Source organism: Miniopterus schreibersii (assembly GCF_964146895.1).
Source record: "Miniopterus schreibersii genome assembly, chromosome: 10".
In the NCBI taxonomy this organism is placed as follows: Eukaryota; Metazoa; Chordata; class Mammalia; order Chiroptera; family Miniopteridae; genus Miniopterus; species Miniopterus schreibersii.
This window is the reverse complement of record NC_138110.1, coordinates 31,604,676-31,623,597: the sequence shown is the minus strand read 5'-3', so window position 1 is coordinate 31,623,597 and position 18,922 is coordinate 31,604,676. Positions and strand designations below refer to the sequence as shown.

Genomic DNA, 18,922 nt, shown 5'->3' with positions numbered 1-18,922 from the left:
AAAATGTATAAATATTACAGTCACTGGAGTTACCATCATTTTTTCTAAAATTGGGGCTGCCTTTAGTTCTCACCTTTCCTGATTACTAGGGGACCAACTCCTCGGTGAATTTTGTGAGAAAATCTAGTGCCCCTCCAATAGATTACCATTCTTTGTACTGTTTTTGCTTAATTTATCCAAAGACGATTTTTAAAAATATATATTTTATTGATTGCAGAGAGAGGAAGAGAGAGGGAAGGAGAGATAGAAACATCAGTGATTGATCAGCTGCCTCCTGCACCACCCCTGCGACCCAGGCATGCGCCCTGAGCAGGACTGGACCGCTGAGCTATGCCTGCCAGGCCAAAGACAATTTTTAAGGAAACAACAAAACAAAACAGAAATATTAAGTGAATTGAGTATGTCCAGGTAAAAATATAACTTACATATTGAAGGGACTTGAAATAATGTAACAAAATATAGTCAAATAAGTAGGGGGTTTCTAACCTGAAAAAGAACACTTTCAGGAATGATGGGAGGAGATATAATTCAATCAAATACTTGAAGATTTTAATGTACTTTAATTACCTGTCAGAATTTCAAGAAGTTATACAGAATCAGTATTTTGTGTAATATGTGGGAAATGATCCTGACAAAATTATCAAAATATCAAATAAATTTCTAAGAGGTGTGTGAGTATAAAATGTTAGCTATTAAAGGGCAAGTTCCAGTTCTTATTCCTTTATCAGTTTGTGACTGGCACATAGTAAACATTCAATAATTATTTGTTGAACTGGGAACCACAAGAAACTACATTCACATATCTATTCAGCGTCTGTTTAAAAAATAGACTGTGAGTCTTTTTAGGTTCTTATATATGTTCTTGAACTATGTATTGTATGTGTTACTGCACTGGATACTGGGGCAGGGAGAATGCTAATGTGCCCCTCCACCAAAGATTCCACACCCTAATTCCCAGGACTTGTAAATAAGAATATGATAGATGCTGCTCCTGTGATTATAGTGTGTCATGTGGTACAGCATATCTTCAACTGGAAAATTATCTGGGTAGGCTTGATCTAGTCACAGGAGTCCTTAAAAGCACAGAGTTTTCTCTGGTCGGTGGCACAAAAGGAAGTCAGAGAGATTCAAAGCACAGAGGTTTTTCAGTGTATCATTGATGACTTGTGGATGGAGGGGGTCACATAAAAAGGAATGAACGTAGGCAGTTTTAAGGAGGTGGTAGAGATCCTCAACGATAGCCAGTAAGGAAACAGGGACCTCAATCCTACAACCACAAGGAATTAAACTCTGCCAACAACTTGGTTTAATTTATCTTGGTCAGGGGCAGGGAATCTAGAAGCATTTTCTCATACAGGAGTTTTGGCGCCACATGTGAGAAATTAACATAGATAATATCCAACAACTAACTGGTTGATTTGCAATTGTGGGAGACAACTGCTGATGCCAAGAGAACTAAGTATGACTGACAGCCTTCGAATCTCAGTTTAGAAAGATTGAATCTGAGGTTATTTCAATCACATTTAGTAAATCTCTAAAAATATTTTTTTTCAAAAAGGAGTCAGCAAGCCAAATATTCTCTCTCTTGATCAAAACTAATAAGCAAGAGCCAGTGAGGCCTCACTTTTTAAAAGACTCATAAAAGGATATCATATTGCCCAAAGAGCTTATGTATATACTAAAGGGTTAAAGATGTTAGCCCAGGGAACGGGATCACCTTGATTATCTTGATTAACAAACTCCTGGAAAAAAAGGACTTTACTGAGATCAAGTGTATGTTTGCAAAAACCAGGAATCTTTGCCGATAAAGCAGAACTGTGTACTGTCTATGTGTTCACGTGCTAAAATCATTGCTGGTTTTGCTCACAGAGTAGGTAAAGAGTATCATTCTAGGGAAAATTCTCAAAAATCTTCCAAGTTTGTTCTCTGGGTCCCTCGTGTTCTCTATTCTGTCTTTAGGACAAATCCTCCAGCTCTTTGTATGCACACGGGCTCTCTGTAAGTCATTTTACTGAGAAGTACATTGACAGACTGATTGATTGATTACCCTTTGACTGAAATTCCCCCACAGGAAAATGTTACTTCAGTTAGACACTTGTAATTTAAACCTTTTATCTCTAATTGTGGAAAGAAAGGCTTTTTCTCTTGGTATTTTCAGCCTTTAGCAAGCAGGTGAAGAAATGTAGCTTGCTTCAGGAGTGCATAGGGGGAGAAATCCTGCACTCATGCTAGACCTATTTAATTAAAATCATTGAAGACTCCATGATGTTTTCTCCTAAGCCCTCCTACCCATGCCCCCCCAAATTATTTTTCCCACTCCTTACTGTAGAGTGTGAGCCAGGACTACTCAATGAGGAAGCTGAAGCTCTTGTCCCAACATTCTGAGATGGCAAGAAACCTCAGTCACCAAACACTTCTTGGACTTAAAGAATAGGTAAATCCTAAAATAAGTGTTCTGAGAGGTCCCCCCCCTCCCGCACACTCCTTCACCTTATACTGATAATTTGCTGGTTTGCTCTCAGGTCCTCTCCTCTCCCTTTCTTTGCAAACCTTTTCCCGGGTTCCTTGGCCTGTTGTCTTATGACCTGGTTCCAACAATGGGAGGTACAAGAAATTGAGGATGGGAGAAAGAGAAATGCCTGGGCATCCCTGTCCCCCATCCCACGCATGCACCCCCGTTTCTGATTAGGATGAATCCCCATCTCCACCTCCAGCGTGGAGGGCGGCTTCTCCACGACCAGCTCTTGCCAGGAAGCATCTCTGCTGAAGCTCATCCCACCCAGCGGCCCTGGCTCTCGGGCTCTAGTAAAACCAGCTCCTTCCCTGCTTTTCCACCTCTGGCTCCAGCAGTGGCTTCCTTTCGTTATTAAGTCCCGCGTCGCTTTACTATCCCATTTAGCTTTTGAGCCCTTCCAATGTCACTGTAAATGACGCCTTGTATTAAGTGTTTCTGATGAATGATATGGAACAGGCTAGGTTTTACAGATAGGATCACAACTGATACTATTTGCCTTACTTTGGTCTCAAGACTTCTGTTTTCTAGTACCTGTGATGTTCTTATAGTCAGTATTTTGTTAATTGTTTTCTTAATGTCAATTCATTACTTGATATCTAAGGCATTTTCACCAAGCTTCCTTTACTATTTTCATCTCAGGAGTTGAAATCCATCATCATCATTAACAGTGGTATTAATAAACTTATTAGCCATCTTAAAAGATTTGAAGTCAGTAAGAGTTTTGGATGGCTAATTATAAAGCATTATTATTTAAATACTTGTCAAAGGACTAGTCTTTTTAACAAAAGACTAAATTATTCTGCTTTATTTAAACAAAAGGGCCTACAATAGGTTCATCTAAGTAATAGCAATTGCTTTGAATCATTAATCATTTTAATTGCACAAATCATTTTGGTAGTCATTACCTTTACGAGTTTCAAAATCTTATACTGGAAATAAGATAACAGTATCAGGTTTCCTATTCTAAAGATCTTGATAAAGACAAAATGAAGAACTTGTTCATGTCACAGTGACAGTGACAAACACGGGATTAGAAAACTGTTTTCCCAATTCCGGGCCAAATATCTGCCTGAACCCTATTGCTACTTCTCAGCGGGAAACACATTTAGACACTGTGAGAAGAGTCTAAAGAAGACAGGTGGTGTGCAACGTGGGGGGGAGGTGTGCAACGTGGGGGGGAACGAGGTACCTTTAGATTTAGGAGGCCCTTAGAGACACAGCAAAATTGAGAAGTGTCATCTGAGGTTACCCGTTTTGCAGGACCTCATAGAATCGGGAATCACAATGAATAGCCTGCTACCGCCTTCCACTCACCGTAACAAGGGCCTTCTCCCTGCTCTTGCAATTAGAATAAACTGAACCATGATCGTTTGTATAAATGTAGGTGAACTTTTAATATCACCCTGGTTACAAAAGTACAAGATGACCAATTACATGGTACTTATAGCCAAAGACAACTGTAGGTACTTGACATTCAGGGCTGAGTGATATCAAATGAAATCTTGGGAAATTTGCTAAAGATTTGAAGACACAGAAAAAGAAAAATAATAAGAAAATAATTTACAAATAGATGAGGAAAAAAAAAGACCAAAATTAACATCAGTATTTGGAGGATACAGAAAATGAAAATCGTATTGTTGAAGGAGACTAGTAACATATTTGTTACTTTTCTATTTTAAAAGTGATTTTCACAGTTGATCTAATACATACCTCTTAGGGAACCAGTGAAGTAAAATAGATAAGCATGAATTACCCCTTTTTACTAACATGAAAATGTCTGAATCTTAAAAAGGATCCTGTGACTCAGTAAAGGTGGCCCAGCTGATGAATGGCAAAATGGGCCCGGCACAGCAGATGTCGCAGTCAGCACGCGGAAACCACTGTGCCGCACTATCTCTCGAGGGAGGCAGGCTTTAGAAATGGTTTGTGCATGAAAATAGAATAAAAAGAAACTAAACTAAGGAGAAAGAGAGGAAGAGCAGGAAGGAGGGGAAGGCAATCATGCAAGTAGCTTGGACCAAAGTCTAAAACAGGGAGCTGCGAAGTAGGCAGGAGAACAGATATTTGGTGAAGGGCACTGGGGCCAGGAGTCATGGGATTGGGAAGAAATATCCTGGGAGCTGTCAGAAATAAAGTGACAATGGGGCTGTTACTGAGTATTAGTAGGGTAGGGGCTTCCGAAGCTGAAGAAACTTCCTCTAGGGAGATACCCTCTTTCTCTGATGACCAAATCTACTAAATCATAACACTGAGAGAACAGAGTCTAGGCTTTTCTTCTTTGCCGTGTACTCTGAAGCTAGCACTATGATTTGTATATAATGGTTATTTAACAAACGCCTAAAGCATTAAGTTAATGATTCCAACCCACATTGATCCTATTGCCTAAGCTCATGCTCTTTATAAGGACAGGGAAAAGGCCTCTCTTTTTCCTGTGCTGTGGCCTTCCACAACTTATGAGAAGCATCTAGTAATTAAACCCAAAACAGTGGGCTCCTCTGATTCAAACAGCCCCTCTGCTCAAATGGCAGACAAAATAAGCTGCTCCCAGGCTACATTCTTGCATCCCCCCTCCTCCTGCTGTTTTTACTACTCAGGGGTAATTCACACCAAGGAAGTTCCCATCCCCTCTCCCCTTCAAACAAGCCTCTTCTGAACTCTCCATAACCTTTGCTCTAGGCATGTTTTACAGGTTGGGAAAAATACTGATAAGACACCTCCCTAGGACATCTGCCCGACTGTCTCCTGGACAGTAAACAAAGTGTAGCTTTTCAAGACAGCCCCCAATATCTGCTCAACTTCAACACACAACCCAAACCCCTCCCTTCTTTGTCCCCTAACAACAGTACCTGCTTAAAAGAGCAGGCTACCCCTTGTTTCTTGCCCTTGTATTGATTAGCAGTACAACTGCCCTTTGCCCTCGGGGAAGGTATAATAAACTCCACTTCTGCATCTATCTCTTCTCTCACTTGTGAATTCTTTCACAGTCTGAGTCATGGGCCAAAACACTAACACTTTCCATATTTCAAAACCTTTTCTACTATATTATACACTTATTGTTCATATCTAAGTCACATTTTCCCAAATGTTCATGGAAAACATGAACCTTGCTTTAATACTCCTATGCATAAAGCAGTATGTATAGAATGTGACCAAGCAGAAATACAATGTTTTAAAAAAGTCAAAAGAAAACATACTGATAAGACACCTTAAATAACACATTTAAGACACCTTAAATAACACATTTAAGGTGTCTTATCAGTATTTTTCCCAAGCCTGGAAGGCAAAAAATGTTGGCAAAAAGTAATATCATATTGAATTTTAGAAAAATAAAAAACAACTAAGAATTGAAAGAATTCCCAGGTAATGAATTCTTTTTGTAGTAGTGGTATATATGGTCATTTTTATTTATAATGTTTCTATCATGATAAATCACCGAATTCTCCTTAAAATTATAAAATCTGTCTCGGATGACCATAACAAAATGTTTTCTCTAAGTTTCTGTACTGACTGTATCAATTTAAACTCTGAATAATGCCAAGTTAAGAGCTTTTATAATTTGATTATTTTTAATTCACCAAGAACTGCTCCAAATACACTCCTCACAACCTATCACTATATTTTGTGCTGCTATAAGAATGGTACATCTACAAAATCATCTTTGAATAAAGTGCAGGGATTCTGGTTTGAAAGCCCTTATTTCTTGACTTAAGACAGAAAGGAAACATTTATTGGGCTTTGAATGGCCTGATTTAGGGGGTGTTCAATGCTGCTTGTACCTCTCTAAGCTCCTTCCTCAGGGTCTCCATGCAAAGAACTAAACAGGGCAATAATTACACTGAACATACCATTTTAGTGTATGACTCTCTTCTCTATACTTCCATCTAGAACAAATTAACCTGCCAACAGTCTACTGCCACATGACCTCCCTAGGCCAAAATTACCAAGGTAGGCAACTGAACAAAGAACCATCAAAGCCACATCAGCATGGTCCGACCAGGAAGGTGAATTAGATCAAAAAGACTCCATCTCTTAGAATCTGAGCTAATACCTTTCTCCTCCATGTGTGGGGCAGCAATAAACAGCATCAACATCACCTGTGAACTTGTTAGAAATACCAAATCTCAGACCTTACTCCAGACCTACTGGATCAGAATTATGTCAATTGCAATTATATTCTTAATAATATAAGCTTAGAATTTCAAGTTATATATGATCTATCGTAATATCTTTTTTTTAAAAAGAATACTCACAAGAACAATGCATCCTAAAATAACACATGCCCAGGTTTAAATAGTCAGGGAATCCTGAATTCCAATTCTCTTAGTACTTTTCCTTATTTTTCCCTTTAAGGATAGGAACAGAGAATGGATGCAGGAATAGTGTGTGTGTGTGGGGGGAGACACAATGCTTGTCACATAGTAGTGGCTCAATAAATGAAAAAAAAATAAATAGATCAATAGGTGGAAGGAACGGAGGGAAGAAGAAAGGCATAGGAATGTAGGCACAAACGTTTTGGTTATCAGAAACAGGATATAGTAAGTAAAAACTGGAATATTGGAATAGTTCTTTGTTGACTATGATTGCTAATAAATGCTTATTCTATTATATAGATTGATAAATATTCTCATAATATATCCATTGGAGTAGGTGAGAAACAAATGAAAGATTAAAGAGGACATAGGGAGAGCAAGTCATGGCAGAAGAAGGGAGTGAGGGGGGAGATGTGGATGGGGGCAGAGGGGGCAGGGAGGGGAAGACAGGAGCGGGGAGAAGAGAAGGTAGGATGGGTGGGGGTGGGAGAGGAAGAGGAAGGTGGAAAGTGGTTGAGGAGGAGCACTGATTTCAGTTTGAATAATAATTACTTAGATATGGTTATCTGATTAATAGCTGGGTGTTCCCCAGACCCCAAGCTCAGAAGGGGCAGGAACAAGGCCAGTTTTTGCTCTGTCGTATCTATCGCAACTCCAGTCCCCAGTGCAGTGCTTCTCAGACGTAATGACAAATTGGGTCTTTTTATTTTCAGTCTCGCATGGACAAATAGTTTGTAAAAACTTTTTTAAATCCTGGAACATGACATACAAAACACAAGCCCATTTACTTATTATTAAATTCTACAGAGATAAAATTGTTCTGTTCCAAATTCTGTACTTATCTCATCATGGGCCAGTAAGTCTTCAGGAACACTGGTCCACTAACTGCTCCTTGAGGAGCCTGACCTGGTGGAAACTCATCAAAAATTTGTAAAATATCTAAATAATATAGACATCAGAAAAGTAACAATTCAGCGATAAATTATAGCATGCTTTTTCAGAAACTTGGTCTATTTCTTTTTCCCCCATTTTATTGCCACCACAATTCTTAGAAAATAACAGGATGGTGAATATGACCCTTATTTTTAAGTGGTTTGAGGACAAAGGACAGGCTGGTTAACTGATGGTCCCTTATGGAGCAGCAAAATAGAAGAGGACTGGGTTCTCTTGACACCCAGGTCACTCTTTTTTTCATAGGTCTCCGTGGCTCTTTTTTCTGCAATCAAATTGGACATGTAGCATTAATTAGTGAGCTGTAAGCACTTTCATTTTCACTTCTGGCTAGAAGAATCTCTAATTTACACATTTCAGCTCTGCTACTTTTTAATTTGGCTCAGCCTCCATTTCTGTATCTATAATGTTAAGATGTTTATATAAATGGCACCCCAGCAGAGACCCTGCCACAATTAATAAATTGTTCCCCAAAGATAAGTGTGTTGTTAGTCCCATTCCACTTTTCTTTAGTCTATAAATTATGTCTTTTGTAGTAATAGCTAGTGTAAAACAGCTAGTATAAAAACAATATAAAAGCAATGACAACTCATTTGCAAATTATTAGCAAAATGTTCTTTCCAACAACTGATTCAAAATAATGATAAAAATAAAAGCTATATTCGAAATCTTGATGACCACTTTTTTTAGGATATCAATTAAAAAACAAAAACAAAAACAGTTTATTGATTTTTAGAGAGAGGGAAAGGGAGAGGGAGAGAGAGAAAAAAAAACAAAAAACATTGATGTGAGAGCAAAACACAGATTGGCTGCCTCCTGCACGCCCCCTACCCAGGCATGTGCCTTGACCCAAAATCAAACCAGCAACCTTTTGGTGCACGGGAGGATGCCAAACCAACTGAGCCACACCAGCCAAGGCTTGAAGATATCTATTGAACTATATGTATCATTTATCCATCTTGTTTAGAAAAATACATAAGCAAACTATTAACAGAAATTAGCTATTGGGAGTACAGTGGATTGGGAGTGGAGAATAGGGGAGCCTTCCTTTTTTCTGTATACATTTCTATGCTTTTGGAAATTTTTCTCGTGGATATATATTTAAATAAATATGTAATTTTTTTATTAATAACATATTGATGATAGAAGCAATTCCATGGAAACATAGTCTACTCCAGGAAATAAAAAAACACATTCTTTAGCTTCCCCCCCACCCCCCACAGTGAAGAGTGGGAGCCAGAAGAAAGGACTTAAGGGCAAAGAGGACCCTGGATATCCTCTATTTGGCAGGTGTTAAGAGAAGAACATGCCTCCTTCCTGATACAGGTAGTGGTCATCCCTTGGGAACCTATTAGCTAAAGGAAAAAAAAAGACTTGGTTATCAACCTTAACTTTCCTACTTGCTGAAAGCAGTTTCTAGAGAGAGCATACATATGTGCAGCGTTCTCGAATATAGTAATGGCCTCTGGGGTTGTCTACGTTTCCAAACTTCTTTCCAACCATTTGAAAAGCATTCTATGTGATGTTTCTTTCTTTCTTTTTCTCCTTTCTAATTATTATTAGACAGGGTTAGCAGATATAGGCAGCATCAATCAAAGGCAATGTCTTACTCTCCTTTTAAATACTCCCTTCGGTTTGTTTCACAGATCATCGTATTGGCCATGTTGTAATGTGAATCGCTATTCTTAATATTTAGTATGCAGGGCTAAACTTTATCATCTTACAGTTTTCTTTTACTGAAAGGTCTGAGATATGCCATTCTGTCATAGATAAAGTAACAGCCTTCGAAGGGTTTTCTGCTGCCCCAGCCAGTTGGCGCAGTGGTTAGAGCACTGGCCTGCGGACTGAAGGGTCTCGGGTCAACTCCAGCCAAGGGCTTGCACCTCGGTTGCAGGCTCGATCCCTGCGCCGTCAGGGGGACTGTGTCAGGGGGAGTGCAGGAGGCAACCAATTGATGTGTCTCTCTCCCATCCATGTTTCTCTCTCTCTCTCTCCCAGTTTCTCTGAAAAGCATGGAAAAAAGTTTTCTGTTGCATGGGATTTAAAAGTATAGACTCAAGCAGCAATATAAAATTATACATAGATGTGCTCTCAGGACCAAAAAGTAAAAATATTTTTCTACAGGACACAGAGTTTGAACATCCTTTAGTATGTTTTGAGGTTCTGACTCAGATATTGACCCAATGACTTCATTAAAGGCCTGATTATAAATTTTGCCCTTTCCTTTCTCTGACTCTAATTTTCTCACCTTTCTCTACAAAACATTCAGTGAAACAAATGAATGAAGGCTGCACCCAGAAAGAGGAAGGTTCCCTAGCTGGTAAATGGTATCCTCACTTTCGAAAATGAAAAACTCTCAAGACACCCCACTCCCTCCAACAAGCCCCTTTTCTTCTGTACGTAAAAAAAAAAAAAAAAAAGAAGAAAAAATTGGGCCAAAAAGGTAATGGTGTTTAATTCTAAAGTTTAGGCTAATGTGTCCACCATTTTCCTACCCCAATTGTTATGAACCCCAATGGATTCACACGGAAAGATGAAATGTTGGAAAAGTTGTCTGTGAATCAGCGGTTGAGGGTCGACCTAGGATCCAGGGGTCGCCATTCGATTCCCGGTCAGGGCACATGCCCGGGTTGTGGGCTCGATCCCCAGTCAGGGGCCTGCAGGAAGCGGCTGATCAATGACTCTCTCATCATTGATGTTTCTCTCTCTCTCTCCCTCTCCCTTCCTCTCTCTGAAATCAATAAGGATGTATTAAAAAAAAAAAAAAAGTTGTCTGTGAATCTTTAATTAATCATTGCCCAAAATTTTAGTCAACATGAAGGGGAGGTAGCCTGCATATTCAGATTGTTTCTGAAACAATCAAAGAAATAAGAAAGGGAAAGAAAACCTGAGCAGTAATTGAGACCTGAAGTGACAGATGCAAGATAGCATGGGGCCGCTATCTTTTATGAAGCACCTAGTTCAGCGCAAGTTTCTTTGTATTATCTCCTTTAATTCCCCAAACAAACAATTCCATAAAATAGTTATTATACAGAAAAATTGTGTGTGCTGATTCTCTAAAGAAAAATTGTATCTGCAAAAGCCTTCCTAGATGACCACCCCCACGATGTCGCCACGCTGTCCTTTCTGTCAGTCCTGGATCTTACACGAAACTCTGTCATAGCACTTTTCAAATTTGTGCAATACGCAGAACATGGTGGCTAAGAGAATGAATGGGTTTTACAGAAAACCACAGATTCAAAGCCAGGTTTGTCACTTAAGAGGTGAGTGGTTTAGAACTAAACTTAGTGTCCTCATAGGGACAACAGGGGCAGGTATAGTATTTGCATTACAGCACAATTGATGAGATTAAATAAGTTAATATTTGCAAAGCATCTAGCCCCTTACCTGGTTCATATCAAGGAAGGGTTTAGTGTTATCTTTGAGGGGAGAGGTGGCCTCTGGCTTCTTCATTTTCTGAAGTGAGCCTATGTAGAAGCAGGCCCAGAGTAAGGGTTTCAGATGCTTGTTGAATGAATGATGAGTGGATGCCTAAATGGATGGGTGAATAATCTTTTGAATCTTAGGACACAATTATTTCTATTGAAGCTCCAATTGTCTTAATCATTTCCCTCTTCCTGGAGTAGAGTATATTTCTGAGATAGTAAGTGGCTGCTACCATTTATGAAGCACCCAGTGCAGTACAAGTTTCTTTATATTAGTTACCTCCTTTAATTCCCAAAACAAATTCTATGAGATGGTTACTATATACAAAAGTTGATCCAGGCTGCATCCAATGACCTGCTTATTTAAAACATAAGGCATATATATACATAGACACCCAGGGCAAAAACAATAAAAATGATTATTTCCTTATCATTACTTCTCCATGCAGCATCCAAAAATGAGTTTCCAAAATGCCTCATTTAAGAAATGAAAATGTGAGATACAGAGTGAGCTAGAACAATCCTCTGCTATTAGTTTTATGACTTTAAAAATATTCCTTGAACTTTCTAAGCCTCAGTCTCCTCATTCCTAAAACAGGGACATAATTACATGTGCCTGGCAGTATTGTGATAATTAAATGAGATAATGCGTATAAAAGGATGTATTACAGAAGGATAAAAGGATAAATTGTCCTTGAGGAGAGAGGCAGCTGCCTCCCCACCACTCCCTCTTTGGAGTGTCTTTTTGAAAACATGAAGGGTGACAGAGGATGAACATTTTGATTTTCACTGCAAGATTAGAACTTCTGATCCTTCAAACTCGAAATGCATGCCTCCAGATTTAGCTCAGGGCTCTCTCTCAAAACACAAATAGGAGATAGTCACAGGTGCATCTGTTTATCTCTCAGGGAGAGAGAGAAGTTGTAATTGTTCTTTATGCTACTTTATTGTATAAATATATGTGAAATTTATCCAGACTTTGCAGTCACTTTCATGACACCTTATGGCCTTACTTTATAATAAATTGTGTTTTCTTTCTTTCTTCTATATAGGCACAGAGGGTTTTATTTTGGCAGGATTGTTTTATTTCCCCAATCATTATAAACTACAAAGGGCCAAAAATGTTCATTGTTGAGGTTCTTATTATAATTATCATAATCATTATCATTTCAGGATTACACTGACAGAAAATTATGCCAGTTCTCCAAATAAAAAAAAATACTTCTGTTCCTAATTGGGTAGGTCCCACAAAAGTGGTTTTCTCAAAAATTCAGCTGAATATGTACTTTTTTCCTATGTATTAAATTTATTTTTTTTATCATATATTAATGCCAAGAGCAGAAAACAAAAGTTCCCTAGCTAAAATTAAATTTTAGAATTTTTAGACTCCAGTATTAAATGATAAACTTCTTTTTGATCATACTAAAAAGTTGTACTTCAGAAAAATGCATGTCAAGTTTTCACATACTCTTGTAGCTATACAGAAATATTAAAGAGGAAACGAGAGAGAGAGAGCGGCAGAACAAATGCTAAAGATGCTATAAAATTTCATGCAACAATGTCACCTCAAATAAACTACATTATGAGTAAGTTAACTATTATAATTAAGTGAAGTATTTATTTTTTAAGGCTTAAAGATCAAACAAGATGTCTCAAATAAAAGTTATTGATGCCTCCATTACCACCACTGCTTTCCCCACAAACCAGCCTTCCTATTGACTTTCCCTATGTCTAGTAACGGTACTCAAGGCTTTCCAGGTTTGAAGGATTTTTTAATGCTACCCAATCATCGGACAAGTTTATCCTCTGTGTTTTCTTTGTCATGCTGCTTACCACAAGATATATATCTTTTCTTTTTTGTTTTTCAATTACAGTTTACATTCGATATCATTTTATATTAGTTTCAGGTGTATGGCACTGATTTTTCTATCAGTCATTTCCACCAGACTGTTTTTATAATGCCTGAACTGTAGCATTTTGCATGTCTTGTCACCTGTCACTTGGCAGAGGCCAAATAAGCCTTAGTTGACTTAATTAATACATGAAATTCCCCAGATTATATGTCTGTGATTTGTTTCTCACCCAGTCCCTAGTTTTAATTCTTAACTTCTATGCTAGTTTAGGCTCTCAGTCCTAATTACCTCCCCTATTGCCCATGCCATCCATTCATCTCACTCCGCATTTGTAGGATATATCTCCACAGAGCGCTGCTCCTAGTTCTTACTGCTGGGTCACAAATACTCACTGGCCCCCATCTGCCTTCAAAAATACATGTCATCAGAAGTATATAGCTCAGACTGATATTCTGGTCTTTCTGAAACCTAATTACAACAACTGCTGTAGCCACCTTCCCCATACACCATGCTACCTGCTTGCTTACATGCAACCTTAAGAAAACAGATAAATTTAGCATTGTACATATTTCTCCAGAGACATATAAAGTCAAAGTTTGAAAATATAATGAGAAGATTTTTACATCAGCATAAATCCTAAAATTTAAAAGAGAGGAGTCATTGCTAAATTACAGTTTTCTAGAGGGGCCTTACTAACCTAACAATGTGTCGTACAGTTGAATCTTACCTAATAGTCAAATTGAGCCTTAATTTGATTTTTAAAAGCAAATATAAAGCATTCATATTGCAGTATTACCTTTTATGCTGAAGATATTTATTTTCAATTAATATACACATCAACCGTACTGGGTAGTTTTAGAAGCTATCCTCAGTTTACATGAAACCCTACTGTTGTGAAATCATGCATGGATGCCTCTTGTGTCGGTTTGCTTGTTGAGGGCTCCCTAGAAGTTGATATTGTGATTTTCCTGTGCCATTGCTGCCTCTTTCTCTTTCTGTAATCTGGTTTCAAGTGCAAAAGCTCCAACCATTTCCAGATCACCAACTACCCAGAGCTTTTGGAAGACCTAAATATCCTGAAGACTTTTAATCTTCAACTGACTTCTGGACTTTCCCAATGACATTCCAAACCTCTGAGACCAGCTCAAGAATGGAGCAACTTGCTTTTTCAAAGATTCCCAAAGATATGCCTTTCAAGGGATAATTCGACTTTGGAGGATGACCTGCTTCTCTCCAAGCAAGACCTGGACAGAGTAGTAGAGACCCAAATCAAACTTGCCTCAGAGAGGTAACACGCCTCCACCAGTCTTCAGCTTTAAGCATTTGGCAATAATTCAATCAGTAATTTCTTTTTCTAAAAGAAATTAACCACATAAGACAGGAATTGGAAAAGTCTACGTGATATAACACATTTTTATTTTGTTTTGTTTTCCTTTAACTGGTTAAGAATACCTCTAGAAAAACTTTGGTTAAGATAGTGAATGGACTAAATCTCTGACTCTAAATGCTTTTCAATTATTATTGAGTCATTTTTATATACTTTATTCTGTTATCTCAATAAATGGTGCCCACTTATATTGGCCATCATTATTCTTTCCCAGTGCTATTTTATTAATTCTGAGTTTAGCATCATATAGTGAGCCCTAAGTTCCTCTCTTTCTAGCATGAGGTCATCGGTTTCCTCATTTTTGTCCAAAGTCTATGAAGAGAGATAAGTTACTCTCATTTGTTTTCTGTGAGGGAGGTGGGGGGTTGGGGAAAAACAAGAGATTTGCTCTTTCTCTTTGTGATTTTTAAGGGTCCTATCCTGAACTATTGATAGAAATCACTGAAAAGAGGTTGTCGGAATAATTAGCAATCATTTACTGAACGGGGCTCCTGACTCCCTGCTTTGTCTCCATTTTCTTAAGAGCATCGGGCTTCTGCATAGTTACAGCCTGAATGCTATTAAGCCAAGTATGACCCTTATGGTTTTGTGTGTATTTCCTTACATACAAAGAGAATAATTTTATGTAGCCTTTTCACATGATTGCTCCTTCAAGTCTAAGACCTACGGTCTATTCTATCATTAAGTTTCAGAGAAAAGGAGTATATGTGTGGTCTCTGCTCTGCTTTTACAGCAACACCCATATCTCTCCCATTCTGATCAATTAAAGCAGCACACTTCAAATGGCAATTAAATATTTTTTATAATAATGGCTATATTTAACACAAACTGTGATATTAATTGTAGTGTGGTAGTACATAAGGATCCTAGGATTTGTTACATGGGAAACAGAACCCAGTTTCTAAATATACATTATAAATATATGGCCATGATCAAAACAATTGAAAAACATGACAAGCAGCATAATAATTTTTCACTATGAATACATTATATTAAATATATATACTTTTAGAGTAATACACACTGATAGTCAAAATCATAGTGTACAAATTAGTAATACAGTATGTAAAATTACATAGTTTTGAATTTTTAAAAAATTTTTGAATGTGGATTAAAGTGTACTTTGAAGTAATTAAGTTTCTGAAAGACCAGATATCTCCATTGTAGCTATCAATATCAAACATTTCAAATCCATAACAAGGCTTCCCAGCTCTTAAGCAAAAATATAATGATTCCTTAGTAATTGTGGAAAGAATTGTGCAAATACAAACCAAGGAGGAAAAATTAAATAAATCCACATAGATGGCACCCCCAGAACAAAATGCATTTGAGGCAAGCAACAGAAAACCTGGGAAGATTACACATTGCATGGCCTTATGCTGACAAGTTGAAGCAGCAGCACCAAAGAGCAAAATTAATTAATCTTCCCCAAAGAATACCTTTTTATCATATTATAACTACCTTAAAAGAACTATACCACTTGTATGCTTCTGAAAGGATTTTGAAAAACCATATACATAACTGAAAAAGAACATTTGCAATCCTAAAATGAAATCTCAGCACTTTTGGTGGTGAAGAAAACACACCTTAGACATACAGATTTTTTCTTCATGAATCTTTTTCTCTATGGAATTTTAAATTTAAAAGCACAAAAATCTAAGGTAAATAAATTAAATGCCAGAAGCATATTAATACTTTTTTTTTTTTTTTTGCTTATCTAATTTTGGCATCCTCCCAGGATTTTAGATGGATGTTTCAAAAGTATCTAAAAATTTTCCTCAAGTTTCTGCTGTGGTCAACCCTTTAAAAAACCACCTAAACTAGGAAAACATTGGTAATCTCATCAGAGTCCCTGCAGTCATTCTACTGCTGCACGGGACAGTCTTCAACAAGACTTAGACAAACCTCATTCATCAATATTCTACTTTGGAGGAACTGACACTTACTGTGAATTCTGTTCTTCAACTTAAATACCAGTGTCTGTGGCAGGCCAATTCTATCATTGCAGAAACAGCATCCCTCAGGCGAGGTCCAACCTTTCTCTCCAAGTGCACCCAGGGATTAGTCTGACTTCCCCTAAATTCTCTCCTTTGCACAGTAAGAGCTAATCTTTCCTGTATGAAGCAGGAGATGGTGTTGCTATGACAACAGAGCACATTCTAGCAGTGGGACTACGGAGATGAACCTTCAAAGACTCAGGGAAACATGCACTCAGTTTTCCTCCAGGGTGATGGGCTCCTTCCTTTAGGGTTTAATCCCCCAACAAGTTTACTGACAGACTGGATGGTTGATTATCTATGCATTTTGCTACAGGGAGATCACTGGGTAAAAATATGGCTGGGAGATCACAGAATTATTTGACAAAAGTGCCATTCTCAGTTATATTAAATTTCCAGTTGTAAATGCTCTGCATAGCTGTTTTAAAACACTGCCCTCATGGAAATGTAAAGCATTCTGCTTACTCTAAGTTTTTCTAAAATGATATTAATGGGTTAAGAATGGCATTATCAAAGGGAAAGCTCTTTTTTTGTTTGTATATCATCACGACTGAATCAACCTGAAGGTTAGACACACACACACACACACACACACACACACACTCACATCCATTTTCTCTCTCCAGCATCCACGTCTGGAGCCTTGAGGCTTCCGGGTGGGGGAGGGGATATGCTAACAAAAGCAAATCCTCGCAGTCACATTTTGCATACATATATTAGCTCAAGAATAATCACAATAAACGTTAATCATTTAGAAAAATAATCATCAGTGGAATTTAAGTGCCTGTGCAACAGCAGAGATCCAGTACCAGGTCACATTGTATGAGGGCAGGTTATGCATATTATTTGCAAATACAGCAGTTAGGTTTTTTTGAAAAATGATTAACACATATATTATTACACATTGTAAATAGTTAATAATGCATTTTTTTTCTTTTTAAATTCTTAATGAAATTTATTGGGGTTGCAATGATTAATAAGATCATGCAGTTTTAATGCATTTTAATAGTCCTAACTGGGCACTATTTTGGACATGCATTTTTCTTCAGAAACATTCCTGGGAATTCAACCCATCCATCTTTCGTTGGAAAGAAAAGACATGGGGCAGGAAAAGTTTTCTTCTCTCAGCAGCAGAGGTTCTGTCTACTGCACCACCTTCAGTAAGGTTTCCACCCAGGGAGTTACCCAAACTGTGCTTTTTACTCCTGGATTTCGCACTATCCGCCCCATTTCTCACTCCTTTATGTCGGGAGCGCTCTTACTACCCACCACCCTCCCCCCACACTGGGGGGTAATTACACTCCTTTGTGGCTGGAGCAACACGACTGGAATCATCCACACCTACTATTAGGGGTGCAAAGGGAGAGCAGAACTGTATGGATGTTGCTGTCGCTCACAGGTGAAGGGGCCTAGAGCCGAGATGGCTCCAAAGTCCTACGGGACTTGTAGGCTATATTTGGTTACTTCCGATCACCCAAATTCGGGTGAAAAGCCTGAAGACAGTAACTAGAATGTCAATATTGCAAATAATGTGTGTATTTATATTTACTTGTACATATAAAATGCACAGGGCATTCTGACTTGGATTTGGGTTTTTAATTTCTATCATAGTAAAAAAAAAAAAATAGTTAAATGTGCTTCATGTGCGGCCTTGGTATGTCTCCAAGACACATGTACTCACCTCATAGGTACAAGCAGAACATTTCCCCATCATGATCCTATTCCCACAGCTTTTTCTGAAGAGACATTCTCATAATTCAAAAAGTTATGGCAACTGTTTTCATTATGTTCATTATTATCTAATTAGTAAAGGGCTTTTTTTTTTCATTTTTCACTCTCATCTTCAGGGAAATTGGATAAATGCCAAAACATGTAAACAACATATGGTTTACTTTCAAAATCAACGAACAAAAATTACTTATTTCTGATGAACCTCTTAGCTAAAAAAAAAAAATGTTAAAAAATAATTTCCCGCTCTAATAGCTAATGTTTACCATCTGCTAATCCTTGAAGACTAACTACCTGGAGATCAGTCATATTATATATTTTCCAGCTCCCCTACCCCCCAAAGGATAATATTATTTATTTTAAAGTTTTTTAAGTAGGTCATACTGAAAGTGCACCAGCTTAGAATTAAATTTTGAAAGTGATTTATAACCAATTAAGGTTACATAAATGTGAGAAGTCAATACTGTTAGAAATGTAAGAGTTTTATCATTATTTTTAATGTGTTAATTTTATGAGCCCCTGATTTTTCAACATGATAATCAGTATAATTGTTAAACTACAATAATATGTTTGTCTTGGGAGAAACGGGCAGAGAAAATAGCGGGAAGAGCATTTTTCTCAAAACCAGTTTTGAGGCTGAACCCCAAGGAAGTTCTGGGGAAAGAGGCTGAGGAAGATACTGGGGCCCATGGCAAGGGGAGCAAAGGGTGGATCAAGAACCATTTTTCTAGAAGCCACCTCTTGTAGAAAGCCTTA

The 18,922-nt window shown here is 37.9% G+C and overlaps 1 protein-coding gene across 11 annotated transcripts in view; it reads right to left on the bottom strand.

Moving 5' to 3' along the window:
- Positions 1-18,922, bottom strand: part of NOL4 (nucleolar protein 4) — a 244,283-nt gene that overhangs the window by 119,117 nt on the left and 106,244 nt on the right. For 2 of the 11 annotated variants that reach the window (XM_081149217.1, XM_081149208.1), the window contains exon 1: positions 16,388-16,561. The exons of the other annotated variants lie outside the window; for them this stretch is intronic. The gene's annotated coding sequence lies outside the window, so the exon portion shown is untranslated. Of the gene's footprint in view, positions 1-16,387; positions 16,562-18,922 lie in introns of those variants that run through there. 11 annotated transcript variants of the gene reach the window in all.